This window comes from Notamacropus eugenii, chromosome 5 (genome assembly GCF_028372415.1).
Source record: "Notamacropus eugenii isolate mMacEug1 chromosome 5, mMacEug1.pri_v2, whole genome shotgun sequence".
In the NCBI taxonomy this organism is placed as follows: Eukaryota; Metazoa; Chordata; class Mammalia; order Diprotodontia; family Macropodidae; genus Notamacropus; species Notamacropus eugenii.
Genome location: NC_092876.1, coordinates 412,413,647 through 412,430,831, shown reverse-complemented (window position 1 = coordinate 412,430,831; position 17,185 = coordinate 412,413,647). Strand labels below are relative to the sequence as shown.

At 36.7% G+C, this 17,185-nt stretch overlaps 1 protein-coding gene across 4 annotated transcripts in view; it reads right to left on the bottom strand.

Moving 5' to 3' along the window:
* The window catches only part of TMPRSS2 (transmembrane serine protease 2), a 161,490-nt gene extending 145,598 nt beyond the window's left edge, over positions 1-15,892 (bottom strand). For 2 of the 4 annotated variants that reach the window (XM_072614769.1, XM_072614774.1), the window contains exons 1-2: positions 15,780-15,892; positions 15,054-15,154 (exon numbers count right to left, since the gene is read on the bottom strand). The gene's annotated coding sequence lies outside the window, so the exon portion shown is untranslated. The remainder of the gene's footprint in view (positions 1-15,053; positions 15,155-15,779) is intronic. The other 2 variants (XM_072614772.1, XM_072614770.1) reach the window with 1 other exon arrangement.
* Between the last annotated feature and the right edge of the window lie 1,293 nt (positions 15,893-17,185).

Here is a 17,185-nt window from a genome sequence, read left to right as displayed (position 1 = left end):
GGCAGGTGGCACAGTAGATAGAGCACCTGGCCTGGAGTCAGGAAGACTCATGCCGAGTTCAAATCTAGCCTCAAACACTAACTAGCTCTGTGACCCTGGGCAAGTCATTTAACCTTGTTTGCCTCAATTCCAATATCTTTGCCAAGAAAACCTCAAATGAGGCTATGCAAAGTCAGGCAGGACTGAAAATGACTCAACAAAATCAGTAAAAAGTTGTATATTATCTTCCCCATTTGATTAAGAGTTTCTCAAGGGCAGGGACTATCTTTTGCCTTTCCTCATATTTCCATACCTTAGCACAATAGGCACTTAATAAATGTTTCACCAACTGACTCCATGAATCAAATACATATAATAGTGCTAGAAGAAGTTTATAAAAAGAAAAATAGACTTTAATATGACCAGAGATGAACCCAGATTCTCAAAAGAAAGAAATTATACAACAGATATAATCATAGCTGAATCCACAAGATAATAAGACAGAATTCTCTCATTATTACCATGACATGAGATAAAAATATTATGAATTAACCCTGTAGAATTTGAATGCTCTCATTCATCTCTATGGCCAACTGATTCCATGTACCCAACCTCAAATCCATTCAGAAGTTTGTAACTCACAGTCTGGCTGAAGGGATCGCACAAATCAGTGTTTCTGCCTGAAGTCTACCAATGTTGGAAGAAATAGCTGATACTAACTATTCCCAGCTATTCAAAGGAAAGAAATAGGAGAAATGAAAAGAGGTCTTGGAAAAGGGTAAAAGACGTGCCCAATGTGGCACTCAGAAACAAAGACTATAGGGGGAACACAGAACCTCAGGCCTGAAGGAAAACAAACTGGAAACCAAGCTGGGGAGAATAGTAGTCTCCTTTTAAAGATAACCCTAGGTAACCTGGCTGGTCAAATTCTATATCTTTCATATCTCCCAAAGCAAGCAAGGTCTTGCTACCCAGTAGCTCAGTCACACAAGGGGAATGGGACAGAAGAGTGGGAAAGATTCCCAAAAGCTGATACAAAGAAGTACCATCAAGGGATTAAAAAAGACAAGTGGATAAAAATATATAGGGAACTTAACCGAAAAAAGTGAAGGTAAACCAACACAGTGGGTGGAGGAAGCTGAAGCAGATGTAATCACCTAGCTCTTGCCTTGTTAAGATGTAAGAGCTTAAAAAAATAAGTAATTCAAAAATATTTAGGATTAATAATATATTAGTATGACTTTATACTGGTACAACTTGAGCAAAAATCTAACTCAGGCTAAGATCTAATCAAAGACAATAAAGAAATTCTAAGTTTAGGTCAATAAGTGGATTCCTGCTCACTGGGTTTACTCAGACAGATCTGGGAAAATGTGGATTCTTCATTTCAGCAGATAGGTGATAATGGAAATTGTTAAGTCTCTTTGATCAACATCTGAGTGCTCAGTGTCACTTACCTCTGGACCTCATTAAAATAAGCCTACTTCTCATTCTGTCACTTGTTAACCAGTTAGAGTTGATTTTCACCCTCAAGTGTACCCCCTTTTCCAAAAGTACATAAACTGTGAGCATGCCACCATAAGTTGTCTTTATTCCAAAAACTAAATAACCATTCCTTTTATTAATAAAATGACATCATTAGTAATAAAATGGTTGATTACCCAGAAATTATGACTCTTAAACTTTTTAAATGTCACACAAAGTAATACTCAGAGAATAAATTATTACTATTAGCAGAATCTACTATGTACACAACACAACTGAGGATTTGAAAAAAAAACATTCTACAAAAACTTAAATTACTTAAATTAAAAGAACATAAAATAGAAACTTTTAATAACCCAAATTCTGAAAATGAAATTTTACTTGCTGTAAAGCAACTATCAAAGGGAAAAAAATATTCCAATCTAGAGTTAAATATTTTAAAGAAAATTTTAACAAAAAAATTGTTGACTAGGTTCCACTAGTTTCCATATCAGGGATGCAAAATTAATCAACATTAGGAAAACAGAAGGACCAAGTGTGTCAATTGACACAAAAATATTGTATACACTTGAAAACAGAAAGTATTTCTACTTAATATTTCGTGACTTTTTCTATATTTGTTATCAGTATTCCTTTGCATTCTAAAGATTTTCTAAATAATGAATGGAAAAAAAATGTGGTTCTATGCCACAGTGATAAGAGATACAAATGAGACAACGGATGGCCAGTTATCATCATCATCCAACCTAGTCTTCTGTCTGGTGAAAACTTCATTCCCTGAGAGTTCTACCGCATTACTGCCGAGCTCAAAGTAATGTTTAAATAGTAATACAGGGGTATGGTGATAAATCAGTCAGTCAATTTATTAAATGCCTACTATGTACAAGCCACTGTACTAAAGTATGGGCATATAAAGAAAGGTAAAAGACAATCTCTGATCTCAAGGAGCTCACAGTCTTAATAGAGAAACAATAAGCAAATAATAATGTACAAATAAGTAATATGAAGAATAAATTGGAAACAATCAACAGAGTGAATGTTCTATAAATAAGAAGGATTGGAAAAGCTTCCTGTAGTAGATGGGATTTTATCTGGAAGTTGAAGTCAGAAAAGCCAAGATGCATAGAGATGAGAAGGAAGAGCATGGGGGGGAAAGCTGGTGGAAACATCTGGAGCCATGAGAAAGGATATCTTGTACGGGGAACAGAAAAGAAGCCACTGTCACTGGATTATACAATATGAGGTAGGGGTGCAGAAGAAGGGGGCATTGTTGTAAGACTGAGGGGGGTCACTAAATTATGAAGAGCTTTGAATGTCAGGATATTTTATATTTGATCCTGGAGGTAAATAATTAAACAAAGAAGTAACATTTTAGGAAGATTATTTTGGTAAATGCAAGCAAGATAGGCTGGAGCGAGGAGAGATTTAAAGCTATTGCAATAATCTAAGCATGAGAAGATAATTGTCTGTACCAGGGTGGTAACAATGTCAGGGGGGCATAATTGAGAGATTTTATGAAGGCAAAATCAATAGGTCTAGGCAAGAAATTGGGATATTCAAGGCGTGAGAGAGTAGGGATTCAAAGATAACACTTAGGTTGTAAGCCTGGGTGTCCTGATGATTGGTAGTATCCTGATAGTAACAGGGAAGATTGGAAGGAGGTAGAAGTTGGCAGAGGGTAAAGGTGGGGTGAGGTGGTGAAGATAATGAGTTCAATTTGTGACACTTTAGTTCAAGATTTAACAGGCCATTCCATTTAAAATGCCCAATAAGCTGCTGGTAAAAAGGAAATTGGAGGTTGGCAGAGAGATTAGGGCAGATTTGAGAGTCACAGCATATAAATGATATTTGAATCCATAGAGTTGATGAGACCCCTTGGTTACTCTCAACCTGGTTTAGCCCACCTGAAGAAATAGTTTACTGGGGTGTAGCTGCTGCACGTGCTGCAGCTTCTTGGAGCCACAGGTGAGAGGTGAGTGGAACAGATGGACACCAAAGGTGAAAAACAGCCCTGAAAAGGATTCAGCAGTCATCACACTAAAGGTACTGGTCCTCCTGAACACACTCTACACCCTACAAGGAAGAAAAGAAAAGATGGATAGCTCTCAACACAACAGGTAGTATTTATTACATAGGCTGTTTTGAAATGGAAATTTATTGCTATATATTTTGAATACTCTTATGTCCTGCATTTTTCATCATTTTTTCATCTATTTTATTGTACATTTAAGTTTATAATTTTTTATTTATTTTATTTAAGCTTATAATGTTTCTTTGTCTTTTCTTATTGTATGTTTAAGTTTTAGAAAAATAAAATTAAAAACAAAATAAAATGTAAGTTCCAGAGGCCCAGACTCAGAAAGCCAGTAACCAGGCCCCTGGACTCTAGCATAAGAAGCTTGCAACAATGCCCCCTGTGCTCCAGGAGCACCTTAAAAGTCATGAAATAAACTGGAAAATGAGCAAAAAAACAAAACAAAAAAGCCCTGACCAAAGAAGGTTTTTTGGCAACAGAGAAGATCAAAATACAAACTCAGAAGAGGACAACAATGGCAAATGTCTACATGCAAAGCCTCAAAGAGGAATGTGTCTTGGTCTCAAGCCCAAAAAGTCCCCTTGAAAGAGCTTAAAATGGATTTTAACAATCAAATAAGAGAGTAGAAGAAACATAGGGAAAAGAAATGAAAGTAATGGAAGAGAATCATGAAAAGAGTAACAAATTGAAAAAGGAGCACCAAAAGAAGTACAAAAATGGGGAAGGAGATATGCAAAAATTCACTGAAGAAAACCCTGATAAAGAAAATGGGCCAAATGGAGAAAGTACAAAAGCTCACTGAAAAAAATTTCTTAAAAATTAGAATTGGGCACATGGAAGCTAATGACTTTAAGAAATCAAGAATCAATTAAACAAAATCAAAAGAATGAAAAAACAAAAGAAAATGTGAAGTAATTCATTGGGGGAAAAAAAACAACCTGGACAATAAATACAAGAGAGAAAATTTAAGAATTATCGGACTATAAATGAAAGCCATGATCAAAAAAGTCTGGACAGCATATATCAAGAAATTATCAAGGAAAATCGCCCTGAAAGACATCCCCAAATGAAAATTTCAAGGAATGTTATAGCCAAATTCCAGAACTCTCAGGTCAAGGAGAAAATACTGCAAGCAGCCAGAGAGAAACAATTCATACATCAAGGGAGTCACAGTCAGGACTTGGTAGTTTTAAAAGAAATGTGTTTGCAAAAAAATAGGACATTAACTACTGAACCCAGGAAAGCATTTATTATGTCTTACAAAAGTCTGTGCATAGACACATTTGTTTAAGACAAATACATAGCTTTAATCCTTTATCTGGATTGGGATTTCCCTTCCCTTTTCCCCATTGACTGAATACTTCAGGATTCACAGCCTATCAGAAAACACCTAAACACCATCCTGCCCCCTATATGTCTCAGCCCCGATTACATTTCAGCCTCCTCCCCTCCATCCTCATTTTCTTTATATTTTATTTAGTAAAGGAATGACAAGTCATAAATACTTTTAATCCCCACTCAGGATATTTGCATTACTCCGATTTTATGATCTCTGTCGCATGAAAAAGGAATTTTCCTAATTGAACAGGTTGTAAATACAATAAGATGAGAGGTGACAAGGTGCCAATTGCAATTACCATCCAGGATATCTATGTTTCCTTTTCCATTAACATGACATAACAAAGTATGTGTTCATAAAATATTAAGGTAAGAAAAGTCCCCCTTATTCAAGATAGCGTCTCAGTTTAAAGACCTCATCCTTAATGGCCAAAGGCAGAGAAATGCTTTGTTAGCTTCTTCTGGTCCACGTTGACACAATAGAGGCAATTCCTGGGTTGACTTAGAAACAAAGGAGAGAATTTAGGTGTGCTGATTAGCCTGAGTAGTGAAAATGTTTAATCAACGTCCTCCTACTACTAACTTCACAATCAACTTATTTTCCTGCATTCACCTCAAGTCAAAGACTTTCTGGTTTGTATGACTCCCTATATGATTTCTGTGGAAACAAAAGTTTTAATCATTCCTTACGAGCTTCTACATTAAAGGATCACAGGAGTTGAGGGATATCAACCAAGAATCAACTACCCAGAAAACCTGAGCGTAATATTTCAGGGGGAAAAGTAGACCTTCAATGAAAAAGAGAACTTTCAAACTTTCCTGATGAAAATACCAGAGCTGAACAGAAAATTCAGTTGAAAAATATACAAGACTCAAAAGAAGTATAAAAAGGTAAACAGGACAGAAACAAAACAGGTTATTTGATACGATTAAACTGTTTACATCTCTACATGGGAAGATCACACATATAACTTTTAACTATCTCCATTAGGCAGTTAGGAGAATCATGTAGAGAGAGGGTGTGGGTATGAATTAACTTAGATGCGATAATATAAAAAAATAGGAGATAAAAAAAGGACTGTACTAGAAGGGGAAAGAGGGAGGCGAATGGAGCAAATTATATTACATGAAAAGGCACAAAGGACCTATTACAATGGAGGGAAAAAAAGGAGGGAAGTGAGCATTGTTTGAACCTTCCTCTCATCAGAGTATGCTCAAAGAGGAAATAACATACACACTCAGCTGGATATAGAAATCTATTTTACCTTATAGGGAAGTAGGGGGGAAAGGGGAAAAAATAAAGAGAAGACTGACAATCAATAATTATATTACAGAGAATGACAACAATTGGGCAATATACCAAAATTTCTAGGATACAGCCAAAGCATTACTCAGGGGAAATCTGATTTCTCTAAATTCTTACATCAAGAAAATAGAGAAAAAGAAGCTCAATAAATTGAGCACGCAACTAAAAACGCTAGAAAAAGAATAAATTAAAAATCTCTAATTAAACACCAAATTAGAAATCCTTAAAATAAAAGGAGAGATTAGTAAAAACTGGAAGAAAATTACTGAATATATAAATAAAATTAAGAGCCGATTTTATGAAAAAACAAGAAAATAGATAAATATTTGATTAAAACGAAGAACACCAAATTACCAGTATCAAAAATGAAAAGGGTGAATTCACCACCAGTGGAAAAGACATTAAAGAAATAATTAAAAGCTATTTTACACAACTGTGTGCCAATAAATCTCACAATCTAAATGAAACATGAATATTTACCAAAAAAAAAATTTCCAGATTAACAAGAGTAAATAGAATATTTACATAATCTCATTTTAGTGAAAAAAAAATTGATAAGCCATCAATGAATGCTATGGAAAAAAGCCCCAAGGCCAGATGGATTTACAAGTGAATTCTACCAAACACTGAAAGAACAATTAGTATCCATATGTTCTAAACTATTTAGAAAAATAGACAAAGGAGTCCTACCAAATTCCTCTTATGGCACAAATATATTGCTAATATCTAAACCAGGAAGAGCCAAAACAGAAAGAAAATTGTAGACCAGTTTCCCTAATGATTATAGATGCAAAAATTTTAAATAAAATATTAGCAAAGAGATTGCAGCAATCTATTACCAGGATAATACACTATGATTGGGTGAGATTTATACCAGAAATGCAAATTCAATATTAAGAAAGGTATCAGCATAATTGATCATGTCACTAACAAAATCAATAGAAATCATGTGATTTTCTCAATAGATGTGGAAAAAGTTTGAAAAAATGCAGCTCCCATTCTTAGTAAAAAATGATAGAGGGCACAGGAATAGTGGGAGCTTTCCTTAAAAGAATAAGCATTGTCTATCTAAAACTATCAGTAGGCATTATCTGTAATGGGCATAAATTTTCCCAGTAAGATCAGGGGTGAAGAAGGATGCCCATTATCACCACTTTTATTCAATATTGTACTAAAAAGGCTAGCTTTCACAATAAGAGAAGAAAAAGAAATGGAAGGAATTAGAATAAGCAATTAGAACATAAAACTAGCATTCTTTACAGATGATATTATGGTGTACTTAAGAGAATCCTAGAGAACCAAGTAAAAAACTACTTGAAATAATTAACAACTTCTGCAAAGTTGCAAGATATAAAATAAACCCACATAAATCATCAGCATTTCTTTATATTATCAACAAAGTACATCAGGGAGAGATACAAAGAGAAATTCCACTTTGAAATAACTGTGAACAATATAAAATATTTGGCATTCTGCGTGCCAAAACAAACCCAGGAACTACACAAACACAATTACAAAACACTTTTTACAAAAATAAAGATATCTAAACAACTGGAAAAATATAAATTACTCATGGGTAGGCTAAGTTAATATAAAACTGACAATTCTGCCTAAATTAATTTACTTTTTCAGTGCCTTACTAAAAAACCAAAAAGTTATTTTAGAGAGCTAGAATAACAACAAAATTCACTTGGAAGAACAAAAGGCCAAAAATATCAAGGAAATTAATAGGGTAAAAAATGCAAAAGAAAGTGGCCTAGCCATCCCAGATCTAAAAATCATAAAAGGCAGAAATCATCAAAATTAACTGATACTGGCTAAGAAGCAGAGTAGTGGATCAGTGGAATAGTTTAAGTACACAAGACACGTTAGTAAATAACTATAACAAATTACTGTTTGAGAAACCCAAAGACTTCAGCTTCTGGGATAAGAACTCACTATTTGACAAAAACTTCTGAGAAAAATGAAAAATAGTTTGGCAGAAGCTAGGTATAGACCAACATTTTATACCATTTAGCAAGATAAGGTTAAAATGGGCATATGATTTATACATAAAGGGTGATTCCATAAGCAAATTAGGAAAGCAAGGAATGGTTTACCAGTCAGATTTATGATAAAGAGAATAATTTATGATCAAACAAGAGAGAAAGAGCAGTATGAAATGCAAAATGGATCATTTTGATTATATTAAGTGTTTGCATCAGCAAACCCAATGCAACCAAGATTAGAAGGAAAGCAGAAAGCTGAGATCTTTACAGCAAATGTTTCCAATAAAGGCCTCATATTTAAATATATAGAAAACTAAGGCAAATACCTAAGAAAACAAGTCATTCCCCATTTGATAAATGGTCAAAGGATATGACCAGGCAATTTTCAGATGAGGAAATCAAAGTTATCTATTCTCACATGAAAAAAAACTGGTCTAAATCATTATTGATTAGAGAAATTCAAATTAAAACAGCTCTGAGGTGCCACCTCACACTTATCAGATGAGCTAACGTGACAAAAAAGGAAAATGATGAATGCTGGAGAGGATATAGGAAAGTTGGAATACTATTGGATTGTTGGTGGAGTTGTGAACTGATCCAACCATTCAGGAGATAAATTTGGAACTACCCCTAGAGGGCAATCAAACTATTCTGATCCAGCAATACCACTTTTGGAGAGGTCTGTAGTCCAAAGGGATCACAAAAGACGGAAAAGGACCTACTTGTATAAATCAATTTGGGTCATTCCCCAAATTTCCAGTTCTTTGCCACCACAAAGAGTGGCAAGTTGTGGTATATGAATGTAATGGAATATTATTTTGATATAAGAAATGATGAGCAGGCAGATTGCAGAAAAACTTGGAAAGACATGAAATGATGCTGAGTGAAGTGAGAAGAACCAGGAGAATATTGTATATAGTAACAGCAACATTGTGGGATGATAGCCTTTTGATAGACTTAGTTCTTCTGAGCAACGCAATGATCTAAGACAAATCCAAAAGACTCAAGATGGAAAATGCCATCCACATCCAGAGAAAGAACTGTGAAGTGTGAATGCCAAACAAAGCATACTGCTTTCTTTTTTGTTGTTTTTTCTTTCTTATCTCTTTTGTTCTGATTGCTCTTTCACAACGCTACTAATGTGGAAATGTTTACTCTAATTGTACATGTATAGCTTATATCAGATTGCGTGCCACTTTGGGGAGGCGGAAGGGGAAGGAGAGAGAAAAAAATCTGGAACTCAAATTCTGATAAAAGTGAATGCTGAAAACATGTAATTAGAAAAAATAATACTATTAAGTGGGGGAGTAGGGAGAAAAAGGGAAATAATGAGCAGAATTTCAAAAAAAACACCTGGACTTACATGAACTGATACAAAGTGAAGTGAGGAGATGAAACAAGAGGACACAGCACACAGAAACAGCAACACCGTTTAATGATCTACTGTGAATGACATAGCTATTCCCAGCAGTACAGAGTTCTAAGGCAATTCCAAAAGACTCATGAGGAATAATGCTATTTACACCCTGATAAAGAACTGAGGGAATCTGAATGCAGATGAAAGCATGCTATTTTCACTTCATTTTTTTCATGTTTTTTTCTTCTTTCACAACATAACTATTACAGAAATGCTTTACATGATTGCACATACATACTCAATATCAAATTGCTTACTGTCTTAAGGAGGAAGGAGGCATGGGAGGGAGGGAGAAAATCTGGAAGTCAAAACTTTTCAACAAATATTAAAATTTGTTTTTACATATAATTAGAAAAATAAAATACTACTAAATTTTTATTAAAATAATTCTAGGGATGCTTAGGGTGTAAATAATGCCACGGAATGGTAGTCGTCACACAGTAAGATACTTTCAAACCTTCCCTGGGAAAGGAAAGAGATTTACTCTTCTTCCCATAGCTGCAACTGCTACAAACGAATATCTTTCTTTCGTCTTCAGTCATACATCCCATCCACTTACAATCCCAATATATAGGCCATAGAACTCAAGAGCTAGTAAGAAAGAGTACTGAGTTCTTATACTAAAAGTTACTAAACAGCAAAAGAAAATGGGAAAGACATTATCTGTACAAAAATACTTAATACCACTAGTCATTCTTTCTTCTCCCCATCTTGATTCCTTGATGAACCAATTCAACTCTACACTGTCCTACTCTTCTGTATCCTTTGGTCCTTTATATTGCTGATTATACCCAGGCAAGTCTCTAGGTTAGATCACACACCCACTACTCCTTCACTCCTACAAATACATACTGCTAAATGAAAGTGGAGAAAGTCACACAACTACTCTGAGTTCATTACAAATTTATATTACATAATCTCAAAGAGGCCATCACTTCTGCAAGACAGTTCTATACTCCCTTATCATCTCACTCTCCCTCTCCTCAGTGGATCCTCCAAAACTTTTAATCTAGATCAAATCTCCCTTTGATCCCCCTTCCCATTTCCTCATTTGAGAACCTTGCCTCATATTTTATAGAAAAAAAAAATGGAGGCTATTCACCTTGAAATTCCTCTTATTTCCTCTTTCTCATTCCCTGTCACTAAGATGCTTTCTGACACTTTCTCCTCCTTTATTCCTCTTTCACATGATGAGGTGGCCTTACTCCTAACTAAGGCTAATCTCTCTATGAGTTCAAATGATCCCATCTCCTCAAATAGGTTACCCTCTCACTCTTTCACCTATTTCAATGCCTCCCTCTCTACTAGTTCATTTCCTACTGCCTACAAACATGCCCATGTCTCCTCTATCCTGAAAAATCCTGATATGATCATTCTATGACTGCAAGTTTTATGGCCAAACTCCTCAAAATGACCATTTACAATAGGTACCTCCACTTTCTCTTATCTCATTCTCTTCTTAACTCCTTACAATTTAATTTGGCTTATTATCTGACCTTTCCATTGAAATTGCTCTCTCCAAAATTACTATTATCTCTTAGTTGCAAAATCTTGGCAAAAAGGAGTTATCATGAAACACGTACAGAGTCACCCCTAGGGTCCATGAACTTGAAAAAATATATATATCTTTGTTTTCACTAACCTCTAAAATTTTAGCATTTCTTTCGATTATACATGTAAGCAACAAACATTAATTCAAGAAACAGTTCATGTAGCTTCACTAGACTGCTGAAGGGATCCATAAAGCACCCAAATAGGTTAATAAACCCTGGTTTACATGGTGAAAACCTTTTCTTTGGCTTATTTTTATTTCACATGCATATTTAATCATCAAAGATTGATTTTAAATAATTGACATTAAAAACCAAGTCTATATACCATAATCTTTTCCACTTAAGTTACCTCCTACATTCTGGCTTCTTGATCACTTAAAACTTACCTTAATCTTACTGAGTTTTAGCACTTTGTATAAATTGATATTAGAGCTAAAATGAGCCTCAAAAGAATCTAATGAAACTTCAGGCTACTGAGCTATTCTCTGATGTTACATGAACCTTAGTGTCATTTTCTCAGCTCTTTGGGTCAAGAGATCTAGACACAGGGGATATAAAAGGGCCTATTCAGCTCTTTTTGTGGTGGCAAAGAATTAGAAATTGGGGGATGCCCACCAGTGAGGAATGGGTGAACAACTTGTGGTACATGATTGTGATAGAATGCTAGTTTACTATAAGAAGTGACAAGCAGAGTGTGCTCAGAAAAACCTGGAAAGATTTACATGCACTGATGCAAAGTGAAATAAGCAGAACAAGGAGAACATCATCCATAGTAACAACAATATTGTATGATGATCAACTGTGAATGACAACTATTCTCATCAATACAATGATCCAAGATATTTCAAAGGGCTCATGATGAAAAATGCTATTTATATCCAGAAAAAGAACTGAAGGAGTTCAAATGCAGATTGAAACATACTTTTTTTTATTCTATTTTCCTTGGGGGGGAGGGGGAAGTTGTTTGTGTTTTCTTTCACAACATGACTAAAGTGGAAATATGTTCTGCATGATTACACATGTATAACCTATAACAAATTGCTTACAATGGGGGGGGGGGGGGAAGGGAGCTAGCAAGAGAATTTGGAACTAAAATTTTTTTTTAATTAATGTTAAAAATTGCCTTTACAAGTAACTGGGGAAAAAATAAAATATTATTTTAAGTGCCTATTATTCATTTCTTACTATCATTATTGATAACAGTTTGAGGCTGAGACTAAAAAATAATTTGTACTTTCAAAATGGACAATGTGACCCACAAGATCTGAAAACAACCACTATCCTCTAGATCTAGATTCAGCTAGGATGGGGGAACTGAAGAGAAAGTACAAAAAAGTATTTCCCACCAATAAGTATTTCCCACAACTTTTCTCCACATTTTTCAGCAAAACTAGAATCTCCTTTATTTAGGATGCCTTAAAGTACCTTAGCTGGGCAGATAGGTGGTGTAATGGATAGAGTGCCAGGCCTGGAGTCAGAATGACATCTGAGTTCAAGTCTGGCCATAGATACTAGCTGAGTAATCCTGGGCAAGTCACTTAACCCAGTTTTCCTCCATTTCCTCGTCTGTAAAATGAGTTGGAGAAGGAAATGAAAACCACTCCAGTATCTTTGCCAAGAAAATCCTAAACAGAGTCATGAAGAGTTGAATATGACTGAACATTGAAAATACAAACTGATAAAAAATCAAACATAGAGCTATTTATCAAATAAAGAATGATATGACTGAGGATACAATAAATTAATACCTCAGCCCATTGATAAAGCAATATAAGATGAAATTGGATATGTCAAAGGCAGGATTGATGGAGACTGACCTGGCCAAAAGTATCCAAGCATCATATATTACTAGGAGTCAGATTTAAATTATACTGCCCCACAAAGAACCACTTTGCATCTCTTTCTTAGCAGAAGAGGTGCCACAGAAGCTGAGAATAAAGAAAAACCTTGAGATTCAAATACAATTAAGCCCATAAACCACAGAGCAAAACACTACTTAATTCAAATCTGTGATACTGTGGAAAGACCACTAATTGTGAAGTTGAAGGCTCTGGATTCTAATATGCTTACTCTAATGCTGTACTATCCTGATGATTTTAGGCAAGTCACTTAATCTACTTTACATGTTAAAGGGAGGAGGGGGGATTGGACCAGATGGATTCTCTGGTCCCTTCCAACTCTAGAGTCTTAATCTTATACAGTAGATGTTCAAAAGCATTCTATGATCAGTAACTATTAGAAGCTCCTAACCTTCTGCCAAACTCACACAGACACAGCCCAGCTCTTTTGTCAAGGTCCGTCCCCACAAGGCTTCTGTAACAACTCATTTTAATAGGATCTTATCTATTAAAAAAAAAAAAATACTCATGAAGTGCAATGGGAATAGTGCCTTTGGAAATGAAAGGCTGGAGGAAAATTCAAGATCATCCCCAGCACCACACCTTTCAAGAAAGAAAAGGTAAAGTACACAAGGTTCAAATTGCACCTCAGGCTGGCTATGTGACCCTGGGTAAGACACTTAACTTCCCAGTATCCTTTGGCAACTCTAAGATTAGAGTTAAAGATGTAACACAGATCTGCAGGGTACAAGAAGTTCCTTACCTAGAGGTCCAAACATCATTGAAATCACAGATCTGTATTCAATAAATATATAAAAGTGAGTCATTTCCCCCAAGGCCCATTTTATCACTTCTGTTCAAACAATTCACTCGGATTTCAGTCAGATCTAAAAGTAGCCTGCGGTACAAGTACGAAGTAGGAAAGACCAAAGTTCAAATTTAGCCTCAAGATATTTACCAGGTATGACCCTGGGCAAGTCCCTTAACCTCTATCTGCCTCAGGTTTCTCAATTACAAAATGGGGGTAATAGTGCTGAACTTCCAGGGTTGTGAGGATGAAATGAGATGGCATTTGTAAAGCCCTTCGCATAAAGCCTGGCATATGGTAAGCAGATGTTTCCTTACTTTCTCCCATTCTTCTACTGAGTCTGTGAAACCACTGCAGGAATTTCATTTTCTAAATCCCAAGGGTCTAGAAGAACAAGAAATAGTCCCAGGGAAGGCCAGAAAAGGGGGTAGGAGTGTGTTTCATTGTTTTGAGCAGAGGGCGGAAGGGACAAATACACATGCATACACATACTCTATGTCTCCGTGCAAAGAGTAACTGATGTCAGCGATGGAAACAAACATGCCCAGAAGCATTTTCCCAATAGAGTGTGAAGTGTTCCTGATAGATTTACATAGTTTCAAAACTTTGATGTTTAGAAAAATAATCTTCAGAAGCACTTTTGAGTAGGGTCCATTTCTTATGTTTAGTGATCATTTCAGTATTGCTACGTTATTCCTGTGGAAAATCAAATTAAAGAGTCTGTAGTCACATTAGAGCAGAAATAAAGCTATCAAGGGTTCCTCTTCAAAGGAGAGAGGTTTACAGTACACAAAATGCTGCTACACCAACAATCTTCTCCCCCACTTTAGAGACAACCTGACCCCCTTTCAAGGGACTAAGTTTCAAAGGTTAAAAAAGACATTCAGACAAAACACATATTGAAATAAATGGCATTCCTCTTACCAGAGATTACTTTATTGGCAGTCTATCCTTTTCTCTGATTTGATCAAGTAACTAAACACCTGTAAAAGGCTCCCTCAGAATTTAAAATGAACCAAGAGACTCAAACTGTTCTATTAAGCCAAGAGCATATCCTTTGAATTATTTCCACCACCATCCCCAATCATCTTCATTCTTAGCCCGAAAAGGTATCCCACAAAGGCCAGTTACACAGACTATTTCTATTTATTCATAGAATTAGAGAGTCAACAGTACTCCATCCAAACCTAGAGGCCACACATTTCACAAGACCCTCTCATTCACAAAACCAAAGCTCTGATAGCATCAAACAAGTTGTTAAATGACCTATAAACTTGATATTAACTCAAAAGCAGACGTTACTCACGTAACATCCATGGCATCTTTGCCTGCTGTGATTTTCCACAAAGAAATAACCAGCTCAGCCAGAAAATCTAGTTTTCACCTTCCGTGCTAATCCAAAGGTATCTGAGGGGAAAAAAGAGGAAATTTACCCACCAGAGTCCATAACCATCAGGAAGAAAGTCTCTTTCACTTGCAAATTGACTAAGTAGCCAGAGCCAAAGTCTTTCTAGAGCCAGAAGACACTCTTCCTACAAGAAAGATTTTTATTTGGGCTTCCTACACCTACCAACTTAGCATTTTAAAAGGCACCCACCCCCTCCCATGAAGAACTATTAGTGTAGAAAAGCTTCCCCTAGGGGCTAAAAACCGGGAAGTCTGGAGCCTACGCACCCCAGGTCCTTGGCTGGTTGGGTAAGTTGAACAAGTAACCAGCGCGTTGGATCCCAAGCGATCCACTGACTCCTTCCCCTTCTCACCTATTCGTCTAAAATCCGTAATTATTTCAGGTTTTTGAGTAACTCCCATTCCGTATATACGTGCTTGCTTAGGCAGGAGCATTGGGTTTGTTATACGGAAAACAGTTACCCCTCGATCCAGCCACACTTGCCTCGAAGTAACAGACCCCAGCCCAACCTAGACATAGGACATCCAAAAAAACCGACAAATCAGCTCTCATGGTGCCCTCGATCCCCACTGACAGAACAGATAGGTTTATTTCTCTTTCATTTCTCCCCCATGTATCACTTACCTGCTGTGGGGACAGAACGCTATGCCCGACTCCTCCCCAACAAAGCACAGGTGAACTGGCACCACCAGCGCAGCTCCGGGAGCCCTCAAGCTACTTCCTCCTCCGCCTCTTCCCTAGCCTTTCTTCCTCCTTCCTAGGCTCTCAGCCCACAGGTTCTTGTACCTGATAGGTGGCGCCCAGCCTCACATAGCTTCACACACTCTGGAATGACCTGAGAAGATCCCGGGGCCTGGGCACTGGAGCCCGGAGCAGCCGTTTCACTAGTCTTGGGACAGGCCAGCAAGTTGCCAAAGGGAGCACCAAGAAAGGAGGTAGTGGAGCTCTTTTCCAAATGAAAGTCTTGTGACTTTGTAGGGTTTCCTTACCTGAGGACAGACACTACTCTTTGTATTAGGGCTACCTCTATGTGGCCAAAGGAAATCACTCACCACCTTCTACCTCAGTTCCCCTAACTGCACTTTTGGAAGTGCTGATGAGCAGCCTGGTAATTTCTCCTTAACCATTTGAACAAAAATTGCTTGAGTTACGTAGCCAATATGGGATCTAGTGCCTTCAAGTTAGTTTAGGTTCCACACTTATAAGCTTTAGGTTAATGTGTCTCAACTTTATCAAGATCATCTAATTAAGCCCCCTTATTTTACATATGAGAAAACAGGTCCAGTAATTTTGCTTAAGTCATATAAGGTTGTCTTGTATAACTGCAACAGGGCACAAGCAGAGTTGCCCATTCTTGTGGATAATTAATTACATTTGCAGTCAGAAATGAGTTGCATGTTTTAGGGATGAAGAAGTCTATGAATGCTTCCCTCTGGCTATATGTGACTAAACTCTGAAGGATTATGGCCCTTTGGGGATAATGAAGCAACCTGCTTATTGGCAACTGATCTCGGGAGAGACCCTCGATTTAGAGGATATTTAGAAGGAAGTGAGTGGCCTACCCTTAACTGTCTTTTATATTCCAGAAGTAGATACTGTCAATTCTATTAAGTTCTATCTCTGCTGACATACTTCAAGTTATCCCAGCAATGTGCCTATGGCTTCCATGTGGTAGTGACATCAGGGGGACTCAACTAAATTGGGTGAGCCTAAACCTCTGGCTGCTTTTACTGCTTTGTGTTTCGTTGCCAAATCACTGGTGCCCAAACAAAAATCCTGAAATGGAAGTGTCTAGTCTTGAAGGCAAATTGCTGAGTTCCAAAGGTTTGAGATCTTAAGGCCAAGAATTGGAACTGACTGGTACTAAAGGGAGTTTCTGAATCAGAAAAGCCCCAAGCCTGGACCTGGCTTACCAGAAAAGATTAACCTTAAGGGGGACAGTGCAGAGCAAGATGAAATATAAAATACCTTTTCAGCAGTCCCACAGTTTCATGTTCTGATGTCTAAGTTATCGGTTGGTAATTACTAAA